The following is a 22,319-nucleotide window of genomic DNA, read 5'->3' on the forward strand; positions in this document are numbered from 1 at the left end:
GGGCTTCACCTTAACTTATCCACTCGAATCTGGTGCTTGCTGACTGATATATTTATTCTCTTGGGTTTTGCTTATTTGCTTTGTAAAGGGAAAATTACTTTAGAAAATACTAAGAAATTCTTGAAAGAAAAACTGGGACCATGTTATAACCAGAATTAGATGGTATTACATTTACCATACTCTATCCTGGTCAGACCCCATCCCAAACACTGTGTTAAGGGTGTTGTGGATTGAGGAATAGTCTAAAATTGGATTTTGTTTCCACTTATTTAGAAAGGCTTCCTAAGTCTGGAATGTTCTGCCTATTTCTCACTGCTGTTTGAAATTTTTCCCATTAACTAGAGTTCTAGATGCAACTGTATCTTCTGTGAAGCCTTCTTATTAGATACAGCCTACAGTAAATGCTCCTGCTTCTCAATTGCTAAAGCACATTCTGTTTCAGCTTTTAATAGGACAATTATTAAAGAGTTTTCATTAAATTTTTATATGTGTATATCATCTCATAAGTGAGACTTATGCACGAGTCTCTATTATTTTTTTATTATTTTTTCCCTTTGCTTTTGCAAATAAGCGAAGCCCAAGACAATAGATAATGTATTAATCAACAGGCACCAGGTCTGAGCGGATAAGTTAATGTGAAGCCTCATCAGAAGCTACGGCTGACACATTGATGGTTCCTATCTCTGTCAGGATTGGCTCAAGACCCAATATGCAACCAATCCTAAGGGTTGTGGGTTGTGAATGGGCATCAGATTGTACAGTTACCAGAGGAAACCATGTTCATATTTATTTTCAAGGAATAGTTTAGTAAAAGGATAAGTTATGTTAACTCTAAAAATCCCTCCCAAGCCTGTGCTCCTCTGGGTGTTACAGGGAGTGTGTTATAGTCTTTACCAGTAATGGAGTGGAACACCAAGCTTCATTTGGTGAATTAAGACCAGAAGAAATGAAAATTGTCATTTGTGCTGTGCCTTCAGGTGTCTCAGCCTTGGGCTTACTGGGTAATGTACAGAAGGGATTTCTAGGTGAGTGTTTTCTCCTGTAGAAAGGAATTGGGCTATAGTCAGGACCATAGAGAAAATATCCCACAAACTTCACAGGAGAATTTCTATCTCAATTTGATTTTGAAAACTAATAAAATTGCTATTTCTGATCCACAATATAGAAAAAATTGCTTTAGGTGATGTGTATTTATTCTTTTATTCAGTATTTATCCTCATTGCTACTTTCTTTTGATATATAATATATCTAAAATTGTTTCTTCTGTTAAACTTTTACACTGTTTCTATTTTCACATTGTAAAGCATATTGCAAAAAATAATATTATCTGAATTATTTACTTAGTATAATCATTGGGAGTGTTACCGGATACATACCCAGGTTCTTTACCCGCCACAAAAGAGGGGCCAAATAAAACTAGAACACCAGGTTATGGCAAGGAGAGAGTTTTTATTTTGGGTGACGTCAGCCGGGAGATGAGAGCTCTCAAATTTGTCCCATCTCCCTGAGAGATGGGAAGCAAGGGGTTTTAAATGTTGTGAGGAATGTGGCTGCTTGTAGGTAGGGGAGCCTGTGGGCTTGCTGGTCAGTGCTTTCCCACCAGCCTGCCTTTGGCTTTGTGAGGCTGCTGGCAGGGAGGAGGGTGGCGAGATAAGGGAATAGCAGGTGGGTGTCATTCAATTGTCTCTGTCTCCCTGGTGGATGGTGGATTCCAGTGCCAGGAAGCCAAGGAGTTGAGGTCTGAGAAGCTTCAGCTTCTTCATATCACTTGCCCTGTAACAAACCTCAAGAACTGGTAATTAGCCAAAACATCAGTGTGAGCCCAGCTTGAGGCCATCTGGACCTTTAACAATTGGCAAAACAACCACTATCTACATGTGAGTGTAGCTTAGAGAAACAGGGGAAGAGGATGAGTGCTTTTGGTTTTAACCACATATATTCTGGGTTTAATGTCGGGGAACTGATATCAGGGCCAGCATGAGGAGGGGAATACTAGATCAAAGCTTAAAGCCTATTTTTCACTCTATCAATTTAAATATTACTTCTAAGATGCTTGCAAATAAATTCTGAGTTCTTTTTAGGGCCAAAAAACTAAAAACAAGTTGGAAATAGATTTCCCTCCACTCTCTAGAAGTTAATGACTATTTATTTTCCTAGGTCCTAAGAGATATGGGGTTCATGAGTATTCCATGAAATAAAAAACCAAAGTTCCAGAAGTCCAGCCCAAAATACTGTGATTTTTCTCCCTCTGCTCTGATGAATGATTATATAGTCCAGACAAACCTAGAATACTCATTTCTATAAGTTGACTCATAGGCTACAGCAAAATCTGTAAGACTCTTCAATTCTATCTAACTGGGTACTTGAAGCTTGAACTCACTGGGACTTTAGAGATTTTTAAATTACATGAAAGTGAAGAATTTGTATACATTATATATTAGTGAGCAGCTAAACCTGAAATATTGTGTTTGTTTCTTTATTTAAATGCAGTATTTAGTGTAAAGATGAATGGTTTTCATTAACTAAAATTATCTATGTTAAGAAATAAAATAGGATAGATTTAATAATAATAATAATACGCTAACAACATCAATAGCAACAACTTTTTTTCTTATCATGTGCCAGGAACTCTTCTAATCACATACTCGTTTCATCCTCATAACAGCCCTATGAGATAAGTACTATTATTACCCATGCTTCACATATGAGTAAACTGAGGCACAGAGAAGTTAATTTGCACGAGATCACCGAGTTACTAAGTTGTGTGGCCTGATTTGAGGTCAGGTAGTCAGGTTTGAGAGAGTAAACACCATGTGGCACTGCTTCATGGAGAAAAATGTAAACTAATAGATCTGGATAGTTATTAGTTTAAAAAAATCAGTTACTAAGGGATTATGCAGCATTTCTCAACTGGAATTGGTATTTGTTGAAAGAATTAAACCTTAAAGCCCAAAGGCATTCATTCATGTAATGAATTAACTTCTCTCCTATCCATTTAGAATGATACTAATTAGGCATCATCTTTGTAATGAATTGAGAATATAGTCAGTCATTCTAATCACTTCCTGTGTTCTGTGACTCAGACAAAAAAATCCTTATGGAGGAAGGTTGCTGGATCTTTTGAATAGGTTTATAATTCTAATTCATCTTCTTCCTGTTTAGTGTATGTCAGGAATCTTTTAGTTGCAAGTGACAAAAACCCAAGGGAGAATATGCAGAACCAGTAATTATTTGGTTCATATAGCAGGCATGAATACAGTAATTGCTTATAGAATTAAATGCAGAAATACAGCATTCAAAACTTCAGAGTCTGAAATAAGGGATTCAATTCAAAAGGAAGTTAACTTTCACCCACCATTTCTTGTTCTCACTTGCCTCTGCTCCTCTCTAAATACGTTTGGCAATTTATTGTGTTAAATTTCCATGATGATCTGTGACCAGGATAGACATTTACACCTTACTGAAGTTTCAATATGCTCCCATTTTTGTATACTATATCTATGTTCGATTTAATCTTTATTTATACAATAAAAAAATTCTTTGCCCTTGTGGAAAAAACAAATCTAGGCATCAAAAAGCAGATAGAAGAAGCTGTTTGGGTACATTCTATTTGACATGAAATCAAGTCACCTTCAGGAGGCCAGCGTTGTCCAAGTAATTATAATGCTTCAGTATAACTTCAGTACTTCCTTGCTAGGAGGTTCCAAAGAATATTATGTCCACTGATAAAGTTTCCTATTAAAATTCACTGTAAAAGTACGTATTTTCCTATAGACCTATAAAAAAAGTCCTTTACTTTAAAACAAGTTTAACATGCTGAAGTTTATATATGGGACTGTGTGGGAAATAGTAATTGGCTTAATGTTTCAGAACCTGAGAATCATTTTACATTAAATGATTCCAAAGGGACTCGTTTGCTTAGTATTTAAATGCATGGAATGGAACGGATTTAAAGTTGAGTAGAAAGAACAAAGTCAATATTTGTCAAACCATCTATTTATGACTCTAGGGAGGATATGAATAAACAACAAAAAAGAAATCAGAATAAAGCAGAACAGGTATAAGGGTAGGCTGCTAGAATAGCACAGTACCATTAGAAATTAGGAAGAAGTGGAATCCTGGACCTCAAAAAGTTGTTTTGTCCCATCCGCCCACAGTTAATAAGATTTATGCACAACTCCAAAAATTGCCTATAATTAGCTTGGCGTTAGTCCTCTATATTTGTTCACTTTAATTCATATTAGTGGCATCTAGGAGAAACAATTTAGCATCCTAAATCTTTATGAATACAAAAGTAGTGAATAGAATATAAAATAGAACCTAAAAGTAGAGAAAGTGAAGTTCTTGCAAAATTCCCCCAATATAACTAATACAAAGAAATAGAAAAGAAGCTACTGAGGAGGAAACTTTTATTACAAATTCCTTTTAACAGTGGCAGTGTGGCACCATCTACCTAAAACCACATAATTCTTAGAACACCTGAACCAGGTTGTTTGGAAGGTACCGCAATTTGTTACACAAAATTATTTATTTACTACTGGAGCAGTTTTTAAAAGAGGGCTATTCTTCTGAAATTGGCATTACTTATAAGATAAGCACTATTTATTCAGTTTAGCGTACAAAGATCTGAAGACAACCTGCTTTATCATGTACTCCTTCCCCCCATTTATTCTCATTATACATTATATTTACAGTCTTCTAACATCATACCACCCCCTACTTCAAATCTATGACAGGTGATGCTGATCCTGGAACCTCATTCCAGACACAGCCTCAGAATAATTTTTGCCAAAATTATTAGAAAGGACTCATCAAGTTAGCTGTGGAATCATCAAAACAGAAATGGCAACTAGAATAACAAAAGGAATTATACACAGCATCTTCAACAAAGTGTTCACGTAAAACCCACAATAGGAAAAAGAAGAGCCAGCCACCTTCACGTGGAATAGATTTTGTACAGGAGCAAGCAGAAGAAAGACAATGGAATTTATGATGGTCCTTAAAGCTGGGAAAATGAGACAGTTTTCTAAGTTCTCATGCCCAAAATGAGGGGATTCCTCCATGGAGAGTAAAGGACTTAGCAAAACAATCTGAAAACAACAGTTAAAACTCGGAGTAAACTTCACAAACAAGAATATCTGGGGTTATAGGTACTCTGGGCATTGATAATCTCCAAAACAGTCAGTAAACAAAAGTATTACATTGAGGAGAAAGTTCTTGGAATAAGACTCAAGTTCTTCAGGATAGTCACTGTGGGGGTAAAGAAGGGCAGCTATTCAAACATAAGTGGGAATGTGGGGATGTGGAAGAACCAGGGGAAGTTGATTTCAGAAAGTACAAGGAAGACAGAAGTGAGACACACATTAGAAAAATTTTGATGTGTTACATGGAAGAGGGGACAGGAGAACTCAAAAGCCAGGAAACTGTCCTGGTGTTATGGACTGAGTGTTTGTGTCCCCCCAAAAATTCTTATGTTAAAGCCCTAAGCCCCCAATGTGCTGGTATTTAGAGGTGGAGACTTCGGGAAGTAATTAGGTTTAGATGAGGTAATGAGGCTGGAGCCCCCATAATGAGATTAGTTCCCTTATAAGAAGAGAAAGAGACACCAAATCTTCCTCTCTCCACCATAAGAAGATACAGTGAGAAGGCAGCCCTCCACAAGCCAGGAAGAAGGCCCTTAGCAAGAACCTGACCAGGCTGGCACCCTGATCCTGGACTTCTAGCCTCCAGAACTGTGAGAAATAAATTTCTGTTGTTTAAGCTTGCCAGTCTGTGGTATTTTGTTATGGCAGCCCGAGCTGACTAAGACTCCTGGTACATCCTTTATCCTCTTAAACTATAAGAAAACTTATTTTAAAAATGTCAAAGTAAAAATCCCACACAAATACATTGTGAGAAAAACAAAAAGAGGCTAAGAATAACACCCACAAAAGGTACAAACACATGAGAAAAAAATGGATACAAATTAGAGAAGAATTTTTACTTAATATCATGAAATAAGTTAAGGAAATTAAGAAAATAATAGAAATAGCATAAATCTGAAACTACTAAGCTCAGAAATGAGATATCTAGACAACAAGAAGGTATGAAAATGAGCTCAGGAAAAAATTAGAAATACAAGAAAAAGTTTTCAAAAATGAAGATTAAAATAGAAAAAAAAACAAAAATAAATAGATATAAGTACTCTTATAGGGGCCAGCCTGGTGGCGTAGTGATTGAGTTTGAGCACTCTGCTTTGGCAGCCTGGGGTTCCCATGTTCGGATCCCGGGTGCAGACCTACATGCCACTTATCAAGGCGTGCTGTGGCAGGCATCCCACATATGAAAAAAAAAGTAGAAGAAGATATGCACAGACGTTAGTCCAGGGCCAATCTTCCTCAGCAAAAAAAAAAAAAAAAAGACGATTGGCAACAGACGTTAGGACAGAGCTAATCTTCCACACACACACACACAAGTATTCTTATAAAACAGTATGGAGAGGCCATCCCAGTGGCATAGTGGTTAAGTTTGTGTGCTCTGCTTCTGTGGCTTGGGGTTTGCAGGTTCGGATCCTGGGCGCAAACCTGCGCACAGCTCATCAAGCCATGCTGTGGCAGGTGTCCCACATATAAAGTAGAGGAAGATGGGCACAGATGTTAGCTCAGGGCCAATCTTTTTCAGCAAAAAAGAGGAGGATTGGCATCAGATGTTAGCTCAGGGCTAATCTTCCTCACCAAAAAAAAGTATGGAAATAAAAAATAATTAAAAATTAAACAGAAATGAAATGGAACACATAAAGGATTCATAGAAAGTGACAGTCAAAAACTATCAAACATTTGCTTAATAAGAGTCCCTGAAGAAGAAAACCTAAGCAATGGAATACTAAATACTAGTACTAAAATTTATGATCCAAGAAAACTTCCTGAAATAAAACATGACTTAAGTCTACGTGTTGAAAAGGCATATAAGGTATCTTCTAAAGTTGATTCAGAATTGTTAACATGAACACATATTTTAATGCAATTATTAGACTTTAAAGTAAAAAATCAAACAGACAAAAAGGTCTTGGGGGAATTTAGGCAAAAAAGACCAAGTCACTTAGAAAATCAGATTGGCTTCAGACTTCTTAACAGCTTCAGACCTCTTAACATGTTATTGCAGATGATAATGGAGTAATACATTTAAGATACTTAAAGAAAATATAAGCCGAGAATTTAATATCCAGACAAACTGATCCTCAAGAATAAAGGCCATAGACTAATAGTTATGAATACATAAGAACTCCAACCATGTTTGAATGATTCTATCCTGAAGAATATAGTTTCAAAGAGCTTCAAGAAAGCTAAGGGGGAAAAAGAGACACTTGGCAAAAGGTCAAGTAGTGAGCACTGAATATATTTAACTCTAGAAGTAAAACTAACTAATTCACAAAAGGATGATAGAGTAGAATGCAATTGGTGTATGCATATAGTTAGACTACAACTATCAAAAGTGGAGGGAAAAATGAGAAAGTATAAGGCAGGTAGGAAAAGCATGCCAATCGTCTCACTGATATTAACTGGGATTAAAAGTATATTGCTTTAAGATAACCACTGTGGAAGAGGGAAAGAAAAGGAAACACATTTTTGACTGACTTCAATATTGTTTCTAGTAGGAAACCAGTGTCTAATAAAAAATGAACAAAGGATGCTACATAAAGGTGTTGGTATACAGGCAACCCAAAAGTTTTCAGAAAAGAAAAAGAAATGTTGGAGGTGAGAGAAAGAGAGAGAGACAAGAGAGGCCACATGGTGATAGTTTTTATTTAGAAAAGAAATTCATGACTAAGACCAAACCTTGCCCTATCAATGAATGTAAATTGACTTAATTCACCTATTAAAGGAAAAGATTTTTAGAATGGTTAAGAAAAATACAACTCTATGCCATGTACAGAACATACCTCAAAGTGAATGTAAAAAGGTTAAAAATTAAGAGATGTCAAAGATACCAGGACAACACAATAAGAAAATGCAGGAGACACAATCTTTGCATCTTTATTGACAGCTAAATCAGAGCAAAACACATTCAAATGAACAAAAACCGATATTTTATGATGCTAAAAGTTAAAAATCACAAGAAAGCAATTTTAATATCTGTAATCTTTATAAAAGAGAAAATATGGAGATGGAAGGAGAAATAAACTTAATAAAACTGAATAGTAGTCTTTAATCCATCTCTGTCCATTCAAGGCAGATCAAGAGAACAAAATTCCAGTAATGAAATAGAATACCTAAATGACATAATCAGTGTGGTAGTCCTATAAGTATATATCAAACTCTGAACTCCTAATAAAGTAGAATACTTAAATGATATATTACATATATCTCCAATAAAAGAGAATCTGCCTTCTTTTCTACTAGAGGGGAAAGATAGTTAAAAAGTGACATATATTAGAAAACAAAGAAAACATCCTTAAATTTCAAAAAATAGAAATAACTTAAATAGTTGTCTCTGAACATTGTGCAATAAAACTAGATGCTAACATTTTAAAATACCAATAAACAAAGCTTTCCCATCTAGAATTTAAAAATAATTCTCTTGACAAAAAGGAGAAAGTGAATGCATTACATATCAGAATATATTAGACAAAATTAAGGAGTTATCAGATTTTATCAGATTAAATGCCTTCATTGACATACAGATGAAAACCAAATACTCTATTCAAAAAACTAGAAAAAGAAAGACAAATTAAACCCAAATAAAGCATAAAATAAGAATACACCAAATTCAGAAATTAATATATAGAAAACAGAAAAATTCATAAATCAAAAAGCTAGGGTTTTTACAGTAATAATACAGATAAACCACTAGCTATATGGATGGAAGCAAAAGTGCATGTGGGGGAGCACAAATACAAATAAATTTTAAATAATAGAGACTAATAACCATCAGAGAAAGTTTTTTAAATCATCAAAAAGATTACTTTGTATCTGTGGTTCTCAAATGAGACAATGTCTCACCCTTAATTTGGAGACATTTGCCAATGTCTGAAGTATTTTTCATTTGGTTGTCACAACTGGGGAGGGGCTATTGCATCTAGTGTGAAGAGGCAATGGATGGTGCTATACATCTCCCAACACGTAGGGAAATCCTCCCAAAACAAGGAATTACTGAGCCCAAAGTATCAAAAATGTGGCAAAGTTGAGAAAATTTTCTTGGCACAATCATATGCAAACAAATTTGAAAAATAAAAATTTAAATAACATTCTAGGAAAATTTGATTTACCAGAATTTACTCCATTATAGATGGGAGACAAAGACCATTGTCTTCTTGCTTACTTAACAATGCACCAGAGATTTTAATGAATAAAGTTAGTTATGACAAATCCATGACATCAGACTCAGAAAGGAACAAAAAATCTATCTCTATTTGCAGAAGATATAATTAAGTATTTGGAAAATCCGAAGAAATAGATGAAAAAGAAACTATTTCAAGCAATAAAAGAATTTAGTAAATAGCTAGATACATTTCAACATTGAAATTAACATCATTGATTTCAATACAATGGCCACCTAAAAGAAAAATAAAAGAGTAGACTCCGATAAAACAACAACAAAATTAATATACTTATGCATGAAATTAAAAAGAAATATACAAAACCTACATGAAGAAATCTATAAAACACTCCTGAAAGTCCAAAAGTAGATATAAACAAATGCAAATACATATCATGTTCTTGGACAGGAAAACCCAAATAAGCAACATGACAATTTTCCATACATTTATTTATGAATTTAATACAACCCCAATAAAAATACTATCAGATCCTCCCATCTCCCCAGTCAGTCAAGTTGATTATGAAATGGAATTGAAATAATAAATATGAACTATACCCAGTAAAACCCTATAAGTAAATCAAAATGACAGAATTGGACTAATCATATATTAAAATACATTATAAATATTCTATAATTTTAAAAGTGTAGTACAGATGCTTTGATAGGAAGATAAGAAATGAAAAAGGATACACATCCAGAAATATGCCTAAGTGCATACGGAAATTTAGTGTAGGATAAGGTGGCATTTCAAATCATTGGAGAAAAGTACTTTCAATAAGTAGACTCAGGACAACATATAGCCATATGGAAAGACATAAAGTTGATTTTATTCCCACACAATACATTCAGAGACATTTCAAAAGGATCAGAAATCTAAAGGTAAAATATAAAATCATACACATGCTAGAAGAAAATATGAGTGATTTCTTTATATAAGTATAAAGAATACTTTATTTATTTATTTATTTTGGTGAGGAAGATTGGCCTTGAGCTAACATCTGTTGCCAATCTTCCTCTATTTTCACATGTGAGATGCCACCACAGCACATTCTGAGGAGTGGTGTGTAGGTCTGCACCTGGGATCTGAACTTGTGAACCCCAGGCTGCCAAAGCAGAGCACATGAACTCAACCCCTAGACCACTGGGCCGGCCCCAAAGAATACTATTTAAGTAAGAAAATAATTATAACTATGGCTTAAAAATCTATGAGATACATTTGACTAGATAAAGTATATTTTTAAAATTCCCACCAGAGAAGCACTTCCAGAATGGAAAAAGAAGAACCTCTGAAATTCTAAATTCTATGCCTCTGTAAAAGTAATCAGAACACCAGCAAAAAATGTCAAAGTCAACATTTTCAGAACTCTTACAAATTGAAACTTGTGACAATCCAAGAATTTCAAGGAAAAAAGGCTACAATAATCAGGCAGTATGGTACTGGCATGAGCTAGACATAGACCAATGGAATAAAATTAGGAATCCAGAAATAAACTCTTATATTTATGGTCAATTGATTTTTTCCAAGGGTTTCAAGACAATTATATGAAGAAAGAATAGTCTTTTCTACAAATGGGCTATTTTTAATAAAGTTTATTAGATCATAATTTTGTCTAAATTTACCAACTTTGTCAAAAGTCAACTCGAAGCTTCCAATGTAGTGTATAATTCCTCAAAGTCAGAAACTTATGGACAGCTTCAGCATCTACAGTTGACCTTTCATTAGCCAAGCAAACTTCCTGAAATAATCACAGTGACCAAGTCATCTTCTCTAATTCTCTTGCTTTTCTATGTCCCTCTAATAACCTCCTCTGGAAGATTAGCAAGCCTTGCTGCATTAAAGCCATAGATTTTAGGACAAGCTCCCTTAACGAATTTACAGAGGAAGGTAATCATCTCCACTGGAATCTTCACATTCATTTTCTACCATGCATGCCATATGTCCTAGGTGCACTGCAACATTTTGAGAATAATCTTCAACTAATGAATGGTAGTGGGTAGAAAATAATGTACAACACTTTCTATTCTCAGCAAGCTTTTTAACAACTGCATAAGTTATTGCTGTCCCATCAAATGTTGCATTACCTCTTCCTAGGATCACTGGATATCCACATGCAGAGAATGAAGTTGGACCCCTACCTCATACTATCTATGAAAATTAACTCAAAATGGATCATAGACCTAAGTGTAAAAACAAAAACTATAAAACTCAAAGATGAAAATATAAGAGTAAATCTTCATGACCTCGGATTAGGCAGTGGTTTCTTAGCTATAACAACAAAAGCACACGTGTCAAATAAAAAAAAATAGATTAATTGGACTTCACCAAAACTAAAAAATTTGTACTTAAAGCACACCATCAAGAATGTGAAGAGACAATTCATAGAATTGGAGAAACTTTTTACAAGTCATCTATCTGATAGAGGTCTAGTATCCAGAATATTAAAATTCTTACAACTCAACAAGAAAAAGGCAAATAACTCAATGAAATAATGGACAAATGACTTGAACAGACGTCTTTCCCAAGAAGGTATAGAAATGGCCAATAAGTAAATGAAAAGATGTACAACACCATTAGTCATGAGAGAAATGCAAATCAAAGCTACAATGAGATACCACTTTACTTCACACCCACTAGTATGCCTAAAATCAAAAAGACAGATAATAAAATGTGTTGGGGAGGGTGTGTAGAAGCTGGAGCCCTCATAAATTGATGGTGGGAATGTAAAATATTGCAGCCACATTGGAAAACATTTTAGCAATTCTTCAAAATTTTAAACACAAAGTTAACCTTTGACCCAGCAATTCCACCCCTGGTGTATAGTCAAGAGAAATAAAAATATGCATAATGAAACGTATACAATAATATTCATAGCAGCATTATTCACAATAGTCAAAAAGTCGTAACAAATCAAATGTCCATCAGCTGCAAAATAAATCAATGAAATGTGGTATATCCATACAATGAAATATCATTTGGCAATAAAAGCAATAAAGTACTAATGCATGCTACAACATGGATGAACCTTGAAAGCATTATGCTAAGTGAAAAAAGTCAGATATCTCTATTTGCCTGGCAATACTTCAAATGAGGTTTAAACATTTCTTGCAGGTGATGTTGACTAGAGGAGTAGGAGACGAATTCAGTATTTCTATAATAACCTCATGAAATGGGAGATCTTTATGGATTTATTACAGTTGTCATAACTTAAAAAATACAGCAAAGGTAATATGTAAGGAAATCTCAGAATGTTTGAAGAGTGAGCTTTTTGTGAACATTTGATAAAAGGATACCTTTTCTCTCCTGATTTAGAGTGGTGGGAAGATGACAAATTTTTCTTAAAATATAGATGAACTTGCTTAGAATTGGAATAAGATGGCTCCTGGTTGAAACAAATGTCCACATAAATTTTAATCACCAAAACTCTGAGGTTGTTCATTTTTCAAATATTGAAAAGTAATCATATTCAGCTACAATTAATTATAGGGTGCTTATGTGTCCATTTTACACTCAGGACTAGAACATGCACTCATGGAAATAATGTCAATGCTGCTATTTCTACCAAATATTTTACTATACTTGAGTTTACCCTAGAGCAATCTCATTAAAATTCTGACCTGCCTTTATCTTGATTAGTTTAAAGTATTTTCAAAAATCATTATAGGTGATGGGGTATCTGATTAGAAATCAAGAAGAAAGACATTTGTCAAATTTCTCACAAACTGATTTTCTCTCTAGATCATCAGTATCTTTACTGCAAGCACAGGAGTTATAAAACACGGTGTGCCAAACCCTCCTGAATCTGGACGGAAAAATAATTTTTAATCTATCACAATAAGCTTTGAAATTCACATGGTCAAGTCTTTATATATTGTTTGGGTTGAATTGTGTGCCACCACCCAAAATGTTAAAGTTCTAACCCCCAGTACCTGTGAATGTGACCTTATTTTGAAACAAGATCTTTGCAGATGACCAAATTAATATGAGATCATTAGGATGGGCCCTAATCCAACATGACTGTATCCTTATAAAAAGAGGACATTTGGACACAGAAAGAAATACACAGAGGGAGAATGTCATGTGAAGAAGAAAATAGAGATTGCAGTGATAAATCTATAAGCCAAGGAATGCAAAAGATTGCCAACAAACCACCATTGCCAATTTGTGGGAAATATAATAAACAGAGGAACATGGTAAACTGCACCATGAGTGTGTGATCAAAAGTATCTAGGCTTGGGCCAGCCCAGTGGCATAGTGATTAAGTTCGTGTGCTACACCTCAGCAACCCTGGGTTCACAGGTTCGGATCCCGGACATGGACCTACACACCACTTATCAAACCATGTGTGGTGGCATCCCACATACAAAGGAGAGGAAGACAGGCACAGATGTTAGTTCAAGGCCAGTCTCCCTCAGCAAAAAGAGAAGGTTTGGCAACAGATGTTAGCTCAGGGTTAATCTTCCTCACCAAAAAAATTATATATATAGGCTATAAAGCTACTCTTAACAGACCTAAGGGGAGTAATTGACAGCAACTCAATAATAGTAAGGGACTTGAATATCCCACCAACATCAAGGGGTAGATCATTCAGACAAAGAGTCAATAAGGAAACATTGGTGTTAAATGAAACACTAGCCCAGATGGACTTAATAGATATATATAGAACATTCCACCCAAAAGCAGCAGAATACACATTCTTCTCAAGTGCATGTGGAACATTCTCAAAGATAGACTATATGTTGGGAAACAAAATAAGTCTCAATAAATTTAAGAATATGGAAATCATATCAAGTATTGTTCTGAACAAAATGGTATGAAACTAGAAATCAACTACAAGAAGAAAGCTGGGAAAGTCACAAATATGTGAAGATTCAACAACATTCTACTGAACAACTATTGGACCAAGGAAGAAATCAAATGAGAAATCAAAAAATACCTTGAGACAAATGAAAATGAAAACACAACATACCAAAACCTATGGGATGCAGCAAAAGCAGTACTAACAAGGAAGTACATAGCAATACAGGTCTACCTCAGGAAACAAGAAAAGTCTCAAATAAACAATCCAGCACTACACCTAAAATAACTAGAAAAAGAATAACAAAGCCAAAAATCAGTAGAAAGAAAGAAATAATAAAAATTCAGAGTGGAAATAAATGAAATAGAGACTAAAAAGATAATAGAAAAAAAATCAATGAAACTAAGAGTTGGTTCTTTGAAAAGATAAACAAAAATGACAAACTCTTAGCTAGACTCACTAAGAAAAAAAGAGAAAAACCTCAAATAAATAAAATCAGAAATGAAAGAGGAGAAATTACAATGGATACCAAAGAAATACAAAGGATTATAAAAGAATACTATGGAAAACTGTACACCAACAAATTGGATAACCCAGAAGAAATGGATAAATTTCTAGAATCATACAAGCTCCCAAAACTGAATCAAGAGAAAAATAGAGAATCTGAATAGACCAATCACAAGTAAAGAAATTAAAACAGTAATCAAAAATCTCCCAAAAAATAAAAGTCCAGGACCAGACGGCTTCTCTGGTGAATTCTACCAAACATCCAAAGACTTACTACCTGTGCTTCTCAAACTCTTCCAAAAAATTGAAGAGGATGGGATGCTTCCTAACTCATTTTACAAGGCCAACATTACTCTGGTACCAAAACCAGACAAGGACAACACAAAGAAGGAAAATTACAGGCCAATACTGCTGATGAACATGGATACAAAAATTCTCAACAAAATATTAGCAAATAAAATACAATACATTAAAAAGATCATACACCATGATCAAGTGGGATTTATTCCAGGGACATAGGGATGGTTCAACATCTGCAAATCAATCCATGTGATAAATCACATTAACAAAGTGAAGAATAAAAATCACATGATCATCTTAATAGATGAAGAGAAAGCATTTGACAAGATTCAACATCCATTTATGATAAAAACTCTCAATAAAATGGGTATAGAAGGAAATTATCTCAACATAACACCATATATGACAAACCCACAGATGATACCATACACAACAGTGAAAAACTGAAAGCTATTTCTCTAAGAACAGGGACTGGACAAGGATGCCCACTCTTGACACTCTTATTCAACATAGTATCAGAAGTCCTAGCAAGAGTAATTAGCCAATAAAAAGAAATAAAACTTATCCAAATTGGAAAGGAAGAAACAAAACTGCCACTTTTTGTGGATGACGTGACCCTATATATGGAAACCCCTAAAGAATCCACTAAAAAACTATTAGAAATAATTAATGAATACAGTTAAGTTGCAGGGTAAAAAATCAACATACAAAAATCTGCGTTTCTATACACTAACAACAAACTAGCATAAAGAGAAATCAAGAATACAATCCCAGTTATAATTGCAACAAAAAGAATAAAATACCTAGGAATAAATTTAACCAAAGAGGAGAAAGACTTGTACACTGGAAACTATAAGACAGTGTTGAAAGAAATTGAAGAAGACATAAAGAAATGGAAAGATATTGTGTGCTCATGTATTGGGAGAATTAACATACTTAGATATCCATATTACCTAAAGCAATCTACAGATTCAATACAATCACAATCAGAATCCCAATGACATTTTTCATGGAAATAGAACAAAGAATCCTAAAATTTATATGGAACAACAAGAGACCCCAAATAACCAAAGCAATCCTGAGGAAAAAGAACAAAGTTGGAGGTATTACAATCCCTGATTTCAAAATATACTACAAAGCTATGGTAATCAAAACAGAATGGTACTGGCAGAAAAACCAACACACCAACCAATGGACAGAACTGAGAGCCCAGAAATATACCCACACATCTATGGAGAGTTAATTTTCAACAAAGGAGCCATGAACATACAATGGAGAAAGAAAGTCTCTTCAATAAATGGTGTTGGGAAAACTGGACAGCCACGTGCAAAAGGATGAAAGTAGACCATTATCTTACGCTATACACAAAAATTAGCTCAAAATGGATTAAAGACTTGAATGTAAGACCAGAAACTATAAAACTCCTAGAAGAAAACATAGGCAATACGCTCTTTGACACTAGTCCTAGCAGTATCTTTTTGAATAGCATGTCTCCTCAGGAAAGGGAAAAAAAGAAACAAATGGGACTACGTCAGACTAAAAAGCTTCTGCAAGGCAAAAGAAACCATCAACAAAACAAAAAGACAGCCTACCAATTGGAAGAAAATATTTGCAAGTCATATATCCGATAAGGGGTTAACATCCAAAATATTTAAAGAACCCATACAGCTCAACAACAAGAAAGCAAACAACCTGATCAAAAAATGGGCAAAAGATCTGAACAGACATTTTTCCAAAGAAGATATACAGATGGTCAACAGGCACATGAAAAAATGTTCAACATCTGTGATTATTAGGGGAATGCAAAGCAGAACTACAATAAGATATCACCTCACGCCTGTCAGAATGGCTATTATTAAAAAGACAAGAAATAACAAGTGTTGGAGAAGATATAGAGAAAAGAAACCCTCAAACACTGCTGGTGGGAATGTAAATTGGGTGCAGCCACTATGGAAAACAGTATGGAGATTCTTCAAAATATTAAAAATAAAAATACCATATGATCTAGCTATTCCGCTTCTGGGTATTTATCCAAAGAACAAGAAAACACTAATTCGAAGGGCTATATGCACCCCTATGTTCATTGTGGCATTATTTACAATAGCCAAGACTTGATAACAACCTAAGTGCCATTGATGGAGGAATAGATAAAGAAGATGTGGTATATATTTATATACACACAGTGGAACACTACTTAGCCATAAAAAAGGTGAAATCTTGCCATTTGTGACAACGTGGGTGGAACTTGAGGGTATTATGCTAAGTGATATGTCAGACAAAGACAACTACTATATGATTTCACTCAAACGCAGAAGATAAAAAAACAGATAGATATAGAGAACAGATTGGTGGTTACCAGAGGGTAAGGAGGCAGAAAGATGGAGAAAGGGGGAAAGGGGCGTATGCGTATGGTGACATATGGCAACTAGACTTTTGGCGTGAACATGATGCAGTCTATACAAAAGTCAAAATATAATGATGTACATCTGAAATTTATATAATATCATAAACCAATATGACCTCAATCACATATATATATCTAGGCTATGGAAATCTCCACAGGTCCAAAGGCCCAGTTTTTCAAGAGATAAATTATAAGAAAAGAAAATGGTTGGAGGAGAAACCTGCACACTGACAGACACTTAAAAGACACATTAAATACAAAAATGAGCAAAACTAAACTATGGTTTCCAGGAATAGATATCTGAGTGATACAACTTTAAAGAAACAAGTAGAAGTGATTAGATCAGCAGAGTAATTACTTCGGGACAATAAAAGGAATGGTAGGATTAAAATGGGGCGAGAAGCTGAATTGGAGTGGCTGGTAAAGGTATATTTCTTGACCTGGGTGGTGGTTATAAGAGAGATTGTTTTAGTATAATTAATTGAGCTATAAATTTGTTTTGTGTGGTTTTCTATATCCATGTTTTATTTCACAATAAAATTTTTTAACTAAAATTTAATTCATATTACACTAATATTGTAATAAAGAACATAAAATTTATAGAAGTGATAAGTTATTTCTTGGTCCAACCCAACTCCAAATTTTAGAAGAGTGAAGTAACAAATGAGATGCGCAGTGTTAACAGGTATGTGCAACGTCACATAGATGGATAAGAGCAGTGCAGACACTGTTTCCACCTTTCATGTCAGTGCTTTGCCTCCCGCCCCATGCTTCTCCCCATCACTGCCTCACCTGGATGAGCAAGGAAAGTCATTTCTGCTAGCTAATATGTGAAAACGCCTCCAAGTTTAGGAAAGCATGCTGGGCAGCCAAATGCTGAGGCCAGTCACCCACCACTGATGACACTAGCATACTGGGAAACCTAAGGGGTATTCTAATAGTTCCAGAGCCCAGCTCAGCTTCACAAACTAATAGAAAATGAGCAGCTGTTTTAATCTATGTAATCTCTGAAGCAAGACCATGTTATTTGTGTGAAATGGCAACTCTGCCGAGAAAGCTATTTCCACAGGTCAGAAGGGGAAAGGAAACATTTAAATAGTTATCAAGGAAAACAGGAGAGTGAGATGTTAGGAAATGCTAGTTTCAATTTAGTAGCATTAAAATTTTTATTTTTATTTTTTATTAAGGTTTTGGTAAAAGAATAATACCAACACCCTAAGGTAATTATTTGAATTAGGATTTATATTTTTCATATTAATATGCAGATACTCAGTTCATATCCACCTTTTCTGACTGCCTGCCCTGTGAATTGTTATCAACCTTCCTAGACCCCTGTTTGAATATCAAGGACAGTACGTGAGGAGATCCACACTGCTAACCCCTGAGAGTCCATTCTGAGCCAGCGGACATTGAAGTGTCCCCCATTGATGCATAAACACTTAGGGGGTTGAACTTTGTGTTGTATTTCTTCTATTGTCCATGACAATTTACAGTATTCTTGGAAATTGAAAGGTGCCCCATAAATTTATACTGGTTTGATTTCAGTAATTAGCATAAAGTAGAAGAAAACTCAGGAAAAACTAAGACTAGAGCACTAATCCTTCCTTCTTGTGCCAGCTCCACGGGTCTGGTAAGCTTCTGAGGATACATTCAAGATAAGAACTAAATGGCATTATGATTGGCAGCAGAAGGTACAGAAGGGGCCTGCTCCTAGCAGCTGTCAATCACCTCCTTCACTTAGAACGACTTAACAGATATACATCAAATAACTTTGGCTGGGATCCTGATTCTCACTGCCACCTGAGTGCCCTTATTTCTGAATAAAACTTGTCTTTCCCACTCCAAAAGGCTTTGTTTCTGTCCAGTAAACAAACATTTTCCTTTCATTTCTTTGGTGTCACCTTTGATTTCTCTCTTTCCTTCCAAACCTTGCCTTATTAAATACGTTTTATGTGGTCTATTTAATGCCTCTCACATTCTTTAAACATTCCCTCTCGCTACTGTCCAAGTCCAAACTTTCAATAACTCACACTCGGACTTTATAAAGTCTTCTGATGCACTCCTGCCTCCAATCGCCCATCAAGACCCCAGGTGTTTCCGAACCATTCTTAAAAGAACTGCCAGACTGACTGTCTTAAAAGGAACAATGTTGGAGTTCCTGGAAGATGGCAGCGTGGCAAGCACCAGGAATCAGAGCCCCCACCTAGACAACAATTGCACTGGCGGATCTGACTGATGTAACTATTTTGCAACTTCTAGGGGAAGGTTTGGACAGCAAATTGCTAATTAATTTTGGTCGATTTCAACTCTTAGCACAGTAGCAGCTACCTATCCCCACTGCAGTCCTGGAGCAGGCAGCTGTGCACTTGTTCTTGGAGTAACCTGCATGTACCTTGTAGGAGCCAGGGTGGGCAAAAAAGGACCCTGTCCTCCAGACATGTGAGGTCTGTGCTCTGATGGTTGATTGCTGCTTCTGATCACAGAGGCGCAGACAAAGAGGTAGGCGGCCATCTTTGCTGCACCTCCCCTCACTGTTGCAAGCCCCTCCCCATCTGGCTGAAATGACTTCTGGGGGATCTAAAGGGCCAGCTCCCTGTTTTACCTCCCTTCATTTTTCTCGTTTTCCCTTTTGAGAACCAGACTTTTCCCTTTTGAGAACCAGGCATTAAAGACTAGGAGATTCAAAAACAACTGCATATACAGGGAAAATTAGAAAGCAACCATGCATGCCCGAAAAAGACCTGAGAAGACCTTAAGTTTACCCACAGCTATAGCCAGCAACAATCAAAAAATCAAAAACAATAAACATATAAACAGAAAACCCTGGGAAAGGGGGAGAATCTGATTTCCAGACCCTCGCTAGGGATGTACGCCAATGGAGCATATGCATGAGGCCCAGGAATCTTTGGTAAACTATGCAGGGCAGCCCCACACTCCCCAGAGGGCTCCAGGTGCTGGCCCTGGCTGCAGAGGTTAGAGGCTCTAACTACAAGCGTTGATATGTCTGTAGACCATATATTTAAAGAGAACTACACGAGGTATATACAGCAACCTTCTCCTTCTTAGAGGAACTAGTTTAAAGAAACTAGAACATGAAACTGACCCAGAAGTGTGAGCATCTAATTTAGTAACTGCAATTAATGGGTTGTTTTCTTATCCAAAAAAATAGTAGGTCAAACTAGAATAGTTTTTCTTGATTTTGTGGGGATCAAGGTTACGTTTAAGAATCTGCTAGAAATTAGGAGTACTTCTGCCCAGGAAATGGTATGCCTTCACATATGCACAATTTACGTACTGTTTAGCTGTAGTTTCGGGGAGCTCCTGGAATTAGCTTAAAGTTGCCTTTCTTCTCCGACAATTCTTTATTCTGCTGTCCCATGATTAGTGCTGATATTTCCAGGTTATCCGTGATGGCAAGAGTCATATTCCCTAACAGTGTAAATTAATTAGCATTTAGAGCCACTCATTGTAATATTTACCTAGCAAAAGCAATTAGGTCCTAGAAATTAACCTGTATAATCTACTCCTCTCTTCCACTGTATTCAACAATTTACCACCCATTTCAACGGTAACCAGAAAAAGCAGTACAAAGCATGTGAGAAACTTTGAAGACAATGCAAAATGAGAAAAACAAAATGTAATCTGAATACAAGCTAAGTATATTAAGGCCATATTTTCCTTGCAAAGTAATGAGATTTGATGTATATTCATTTAGATAATACGGCAACACCAAACGAACACAAACCTACTAGGCTGTATGAGAGCAAATATCACTAGTGAAAGTCGAGGAAAAAAATAGATTATACTACCCAGAGTTAAGTACAATAGCCCTCTCTTATCTGTGGGAGATACATGCCAAGACCCCTAGTGGATGTCTGAAATCACAGGTAGTACCGAACTCTGTATATACTATGTTTTTTCCTATACATACATATCTATGATGAAGTTTAATTTATAAATTAGGCACAGTGAGAGATTAACCAGAGTAACAGTAAAATAGAACAATTATAACAATATACTGTAATAAAAGTTATGTGAGTGGGGTCTCTCTCTCTCAAAATCTCTTATTGTACTGTACTCATTCCTCTTCTTGTGATGATGTGAGATGATACAATGCCTGCCTGATGAGACGAAGTGAGGTGAATGACCTAGGCTTTGTGACACAGTGTTATTTTCTGAATGGGGTTGATCACAGGTAACTGAAACCGCAGAAAGCAAAACTGGGGATAAGGAGGGACTATTGTATCTATTGTTTTTAAATAAATAATAGCTGTTTTTGAGGAAGATAAAACAAATATCCAGGAATATAGATCCATCACTAATTCTGACAATAAAAGAATGTAAAAAGGACATAAAAATGCAAATACAAACAAACTACCCAGTGGAAGATGGCTTATTATAGAGACAAAATCCTGGTGTCAATGGGTCATACTTTATAGAAAACATAATGAAGTGGCAACAAACTAAATTAATGATTCTTCTTACAAAAATAACTTTAAAGGGGGAGTGGGAAAGAAGATATGCTAGTGATTAAAACAAAAACAATTAAAATGGGAAATGAGTCAGGATGTAACACGAAAAGCTCTGAAGAAAGACGATGATTGAACATGGTGTTAAACCCTTCACCACTCATTATAAAAATTTTCTTGGTAGTGAATAAAGATCAGGAAATCTATTTTAAAAGAACCAAAATTCTGCAACCCAGGCAGAACTACCTTTAAATATGTCTTCAAAATGTACAGATTAGATATACAATTATTGATTATTAGTTATCAATGAATAAATTAATGTTTGCAGAATGAAGGAAGGGAGGAAAAATAAGGGAGGAGTGTTCAGTTTAGCAAACGTGTGTTAACATCTGCCTTGTTTTCAACACTGCGCTAAGCGGGGGTATCACGTTAACTTTCTCACCACTATTCCCATGCCTAGTAAGTGTTGGGTTTTAGTGTGTCCTCAATAATTCAGTGAATGAATGAGTGACTAAAAGGAGCTATAAAATGAAGATCTGTGGGCTG

The sequence above is a fragment of the Ceratotherium simum genome, chromosome 13 (assembly GCF_057802395.1).
Source record: "Ceratotherium simum simum isolate JZ-2026a chromosome 13, ASM5780239v1, whole genome shotgun sequence".
NCBI classification, from domain to species: Eukaryota; Metazoa; Chordata; class Mammalia; order Perissodactyla; family Rhinocerotidae; genus Ceratotherium; species Ceratotherium simum.